The sequence below is a fragment of the Macaca fascicularis genome, chromosome 20 (genome assembly GCF_037993035.2).
Source record: "Macaca fascicularis isolate 582-1 chromosome 20, T2T-MFA8v1.1".
NCBI classification, from domain to species: Eukaryota; Metazoa; Chordata; class Mammalia; order Primates; family Cercopithecidae; genus Macaca; species Macaca fascicularis.
The window spans coordinates 53609390-53615690 of NC_088394.1; positions in this window are offsets into that span (position 1 = coordinate 53609390).

Below are 6301 nucleotides of genomic sequence, written 5' to 3' on the forward strand. Positions count from 1 at the left end.
GACTAGATAAGCTTCATCTGTTAAAGGATTTCTACCAGACTGATTCCTACAGGATTTTTTTATACACCTGAGTCCAGTTTATCAGCCATCAGGGCGGGGGTGGTGGGGACAGGGTGGTGGTCCAGGGACAGACAAAGGTGTCACTGCTCTCCAAGCATTGCCATTTCCCAATCCCATCCTATCCTGGAATTGAGATAGCTCGGCATTAAGATACCTGAGTGGGCCAGTAGCGGTGGCTCACACCTGTAATGCTAGCACTTTGGGAGGCTGAAGCGGGTGGATCATGAGGTCAGAAGTTCAAGACCAGCCTGGTCAACATGGTGAAACCCCGTCTCTACTAAAAAATACAAAAATTAGCCGGGCTTGGTAGTGCACGTCTGTAGTCCCAGCTACCTGGGAGGCTGAGGCAGAAGAATTGCTTGAATCTGGGAGGCGGAGGTTGCAGCGAGCTGAGATCGCGCCATTGCACTCCAGCCTGGATGACAGAGCAAGACACTGTCTCAAAAAAAAAAAAAAAAAAAAAAAAAGATACCTGGGCGGGTGATCGGGTGGAGGTTTCTGAGAGGGGACTGAGGGCAGCGGGAGCCATGTGTGGCTGGGTGGGGCAGGCCGTGCAGGCAGAGACAGATCCTGGATAAGGATCCTGCCCCAGTGTACACGAGTGTGCTTTTTTTGCCTGAACAACTGGTCTCCCACACAGACCTGACAGGTGCCCTGGGACAAAGGTGGACACACAATACTGCTGGTGCTGGACCCTGTGTGAGGGGCTTGACAAAGGTCCTTTCTAAGCGCCACAACACATCCCGTGGTACAGAGGTGGAAACTGAGTCTCTAAGAGGTTGTGCGGCTTGCATGGTTAGGAGTGGAGGCAAATCCACATCTCTCTGAATTTATGATAATGAAGGGGTCAATATTTCCTTAACTATGGAAAAAAAAAAAAGAATGGGTGGGGGATAAAGGAGCGATGGATTACCGCCTAATTAAGAGGATCTGGGCCGGGCGCGGTGTCTCAAGCCTGTAATCCCAGCACTTTGGGAGGCCGAGGCGGGCGGATCACGAGGTCAGGAGATCGAGACCATCCTGGCTGACATGGTGAAACCCCGTCTCTACTAAAAAATACAAAAAACTAGCCGGGCGAGGTGGCGGGCGCCTGTAGTCCCAGCTACTGGGGAGGCTGAGGCAGGAGAATTGCGTGAACCCGGGAGGCGGAGCCTGCAGTGAGCTGAGATACGGCCACTGCACTCCAGCCTGGGCGGCAGAGCGAGACTCCATCTCAAAAAAAAAAAAAAAAAAAAGAGGATCTGGGGATTCTCAGGACACAGAGGCTGGGTACCCTGGGACAAGCCACTTTGCTCTCGGGACCTCAGTTTACTCACCTAGGTAATGAGATTCCCAGCTGCAACCCATCCAAGTTAGGGGATCAGGTGAGGCTCTGGGTGAGAAAGGGCTTTGCAGAATGATCTGAGGGGAGAGGGCTTGGTGACAGCTGTCAGGTCATCACTGGCTCGGCGCTGTAGCTGAAAATGCCCAGCCTTTGGAGCTACCTTGGTTCATTCAAATCCTGATCCTGCCACTTCCTGGCTGGGTCCTTCCCTCCCTGGGCCTCAGTTTTCTCATTTGCCATTTTTCACCTCCCAGGGGGTTGTGAAGGTAAAAATTAAACAGCAACATAGAGAAGGAGCATGAGCCCCGAATGACGCTCTCCTTCCTTTCCTGGGGACACACTCAGACTCCTGCAGGCAGGATTCCTGCCCTCTGAGCTCGGAGCTCGGGGTGGGCTGACGAAGCATGGTCCTGAATCCCTGTGTTCTCTGGCATGCAGTCAGACCAGGTCATTGGTGCTCAGGTCACAAGGCAGGTGCAGTGGCATTGCTGGGGAAGGCAGTTGGGGAGGAGGAGAGGCTGTAGCAAGAGGCCCATCTGGACTTTTTCCGAGAGCAACAGGGAGCTGAGCCCACTTGGAGAATGTGCTCAAGGGCGAGAGCCTGGGGCACCCCAGGGGCCAGGATGTGGCCAGCCCTGCTAGGCCTTCAGCAGGGGAGGGGAAGACCAGGCTGCTCCTCTCTGACGTAGGGGAAGCCTGGGAAATGGGAAAGCCTCGGAGGAAGGCTTCACGCTTCCACCTTTTCAGGCCCCCTCCCTGGGATTGGGAAGGAGTCTGAGCACTCTGGAGACCACCCCCAGTGCAGCTGGGTCTGTGGGGCTTGAGGAAGACTGGGAGGCTTTCCAGGGGGGCCCTGCCCCATTGGGAGGCGCCTGCCTGGGGCCTGGGAGGCAGATGGCATCTTGAAACCCTGCAATTAGTAAAGTAGGCAGGGGAGCCAGTGGTGGCGGGGGAGGTGGGAGGCGGCCGGCTGAGAGCTGCAGCTGGCTTCTGGATGCTGCCACTGCTTCCAGCCCCCCTCCACTGGCCCAGAAGGGCTGCCTGGAGTGGCTGGAGGGCCCCAGGAAGACAAAGCAGTGGGGGCTTGGGAGGAAATACAGGGCAGCAGGGAGAGTCAGAGAAGGAATAGAACGGCACAGTCATGTCAGTGAAGGTGGATTTGGACAGCCCATTTGTTCCTGCCCCCATTTGACAGATAGGGAAACCAAAGCCGATCAGAGAGAGGCTGGGGCCAGAAGCCAGGTTTGTCTGGAGGGCTGGAGTGCAGAGGGCTCACTGCTGGGCATGGATTTCTAGGCAGAAATCCCTAGGCGCTGCCTGGTAGAGTCAGGCTGGATAAAATGGCCTTGGCTGGAGAGGAAGGACAGGCTCAGGGCCCCCAGCCCTCCCACTACAGGAGAGGAGGGACCGGGTGGCGGGGTAGTGTCTGGCTCAGCTAGTTTTCCAGCCCGTCTGGGCACTCCAGGCCTATGAGGAGAGGCCCTGGCACTGCTGCCCCTGGGTTGCTGTGGCTTTTGGTACCTGGGCTTGGGGGACTTCCACGCCCCCCACTCCAGGAGGAAGACTTAGCTGGGCAGCAGAAAGATCCTCCTAGGACTGGCCTGGCAGTTATTGCAGTGGAGCCGGGGGTGGGGTGGGGTTCTGGTTTCAGCTTCTACCATCCCACCCATCTGTCCTTCCTCCATCCATCCTTCCATGCATCCATCACGCTTTCCCTCCTGCCTCCCCTCTAACACTTAAAGAAATGCCCACTAGGTCCAAGGCACTGTGCTGGTTGCTAGACGATTCTCTGCCCTCCAGGAGCAGCCAGGAGGCAGAAGCAGCAGACACATAAACAGCTCCCCTAACATGCTAAGAATGAACCCAGTAGACCGAGCTCTGAAGGGCTGGTGGGACTTTGATGGGTGCAGGGCAGTACTCGGGGCAGTAAGGAGGTTGGCATGGCTGGAGCTGCAGTGTCTGCAGAGTAGAGTGTGGTGGTGTGGCAGAGGGCAGGGGCCACACGGGGCCTTGCCTTGGAGGATGGGGTGGCAGCCCATGATCAGGAGTGTGGGCCAGGCGTGGTGGCTCATGTCCATAACCCCAGCACTTTGAGAGGCCAAGGCAGGTGGATCACTTGAGGTCAGGAGTTTGAGACCAGCCTGGCCAACATGGTGAAACCCCATCTCTACTAAAAACAAACAAACAAACAAACAAACAACAACAAACAGCTGGGCATGGTGGCACATGCTTGTAATCCCAGCTACATGGAAGGCTGAGGCATGAGAATCTCCTGAACCTGGGAGACAGAGGCTGCAGTGAGCCGAGATTGTGCCACTGCACGCCAGTCTGGGCGACACAGAGAAATGCTGTATCAAAAAAAAAAAAAAATTATAATAATAATAAAAATAAAGGAGTGTGGGCTCTGGCCTGGGATCCCAGTTTCATGTCTAATCAGCTGTGTGGCCTTGGAACAATCACTCCGTCTCTCTGAGCCCCTGGATCCTTAGCATAAAATAGGATGATGATGGTGACACCTACCACGTGTGGCTGTTGGGAGCGACCAGTGAGAGGATGCCTGTGAGGCACCGGGGGGTGGGACGGGGGCTCAACACATTCTGGCTGTTCTCAGCAGTCACCCCTGGAGTGACCAGGAACCTGCGGGGGATCTGAGCCTGCGAGTGACATGTGCCCTTGGCCTGACTACACTTCATGCTGGCGGGCTCAGTGCTTCCCCTTTCTCTGTTTCCTTACTTGTTCAAAGAGAAACTGGACTAAGCCTGAGGAAAAATCTTCAAATGTCTCCAGGAGTGGGGCAGTAATTTAAATGAGTGAGGGCGGTGCAGGGGAAGGCTGCAGGGAGTGGTGGGGACTGCAGTGCCTAGGGTGCCTGTGTCCCACCCCAGGGAGCGGCCTCCTCTCAGCCCAGCAACTATAGCCATGTGGGAGTGAGTCCAGACTGGTCAGAGATGCTAACTTCTCAAGAGAGGGAAACCCACGCCTTTGTGGGAAAACCTCCATTACCAATGTTAGCAATGCATTAAATATTTTTTTAAAGTATCACATGTCGCAAAGCTAATGCTTCTGTTGGCAGCGGCCGCCATGACCACTAGGTGACTTTCTCTGCAGGTAAGGTGGGGAGCCACGGAAGGGTTGTGAGCAGAAGCAGCACGCGTTCCAGGCTGGGACCATCTCCAAGCCCTATCTACAACAGTCCCTCCCCTCCCGAGGCCTGTTTTCCTATGTACCGTGGAGGTGGGAAGCCAGACCCTCTCCTTGCTGACATTCTTAGGAGCAGTCTGCCTGGAAGATAGGGGCTGTAACGAGGCCCTGGCTCAGTGCTATCTCACAAGAGGTGCCAGGGAGTCTGGGGGAGCCTGGCCGCACCAGACGGGGTCTGCTCTGTGTCTGGGAATGGCAGGTCCAACAGGTCCAGCCGGAGGTGGCTCTTAGAGCTAGTGTCAGTGAGGGCCTGGCTCCTGCCTCCTAGCTCTTCAGGGTCAAAGGGCAGCACTTTCAGCCTTTTCTGGGACCAACTTCCTATTTGGGAGAGAAAGCAGACAGATCCCTGGCAGGAAATGACCTTCTTCCCAAAGCCCTGTTTTCCACTGGCGCTGACTTTCCACTGGCCACAAACGGGGAGTCCCCATGGTTGTCTCACGCAGCCCCCTCCATCCCCCTCAGAGCCCAGGGGCCTCTTTGCCATGGCAGCAAACCCACCTCGCTAACATAATTCATTTAGTCTTGGCAACGGACAATTTTTCAGTGCCCGTATTTATTAGCGCCCAGCTGGGCTCCTGGGTCTGCCTCTCCCCTCTTCGCAGTCACCAGGTCTCCTGGTGACCCTGAGGCCCAGCACCAGGTGTCCCTGGTGCTCTGAGCACTGTGGCCTCAGGGCTCCCTCTTAACTAGGCCACACCAAGAGAGAAAATCATTTAGTGCAGCTCTCCTACCCTGAGCTGGCAGCCCCTTAATCATCTGAATTTAACTCCTCTTTGGTGCCAGGCTGGAGCCCTAGCCTCTCCTTGCACACCCCTAAACACAGGGAGCTCACCACCTTCTTTATGCTAGAATAATTCTGGCAATGCTTCCTTCTGCAGAAAGCAGGCCCGGGTACTGAGAATTTAACTAAAGGGTCCTGTCCAAAGAGCAGATGCCCTGAAAGCCACCTAGACTGTGAAAGATCAAAAGTGTATACTACTGTGTTTCTTTTTGAGGCGGAGGCTTGCTCTGTTGCTCAGGCTGGAGTGCAGTGGTGCAATCTCAGCTCACTGCAAACTCTGCCTCCCGAGTTCAAGTGATTATCCTGCCTCAGCTTCCCAAGTAGCTGGGACTATAGGCGCCCGCCACCATGCCTGACTAATTTTTGTATTTTTAGTAGCGACGGGGTTTCGCCATGTTGGCCAGGCTGGTCTTGAACTCCTAACCTCAGGTGATCCACCTGCCTCAGCCTCCCAAAGTGCTAGGATTACAGGCGTGAACCACCACACCTGACCTGCTACCGTGTTTGTAATCACTATTTCCATCAGATGTAACATAAATTTGCTGGTTATGGAAGGTGTAGAAATTAAATACCAAAAATAAAACCGCCTGTAATTTCGCTACCTAGGGCAGGGCTGGGGAAAAAAAGAAAAGGGTTTGTTATTTACTGTGTCCACACCTACCTCTAGGTAAACTTCCATCAATCACCTGAACTTCATCCCCTGCGCCCATCTGGCAAATTCCTCCTCTCCAGGGAAAACCTTTAGGTATTTAATATAGCTAACCTTTACTGAGCTCTGGGTTAACCTATCTAATTCTTGTGACAGCTCTGAGGCATCTTACAAATGAAAAAACTGAGGCTCAGAGAGGGCAAGTAACTTCCCAGAGGTTGCACAGCTAATAAGGGGCAGAGACATGAATCCATCGGGTGCCGGAACTGAAGTCTCTAGAGTAGAC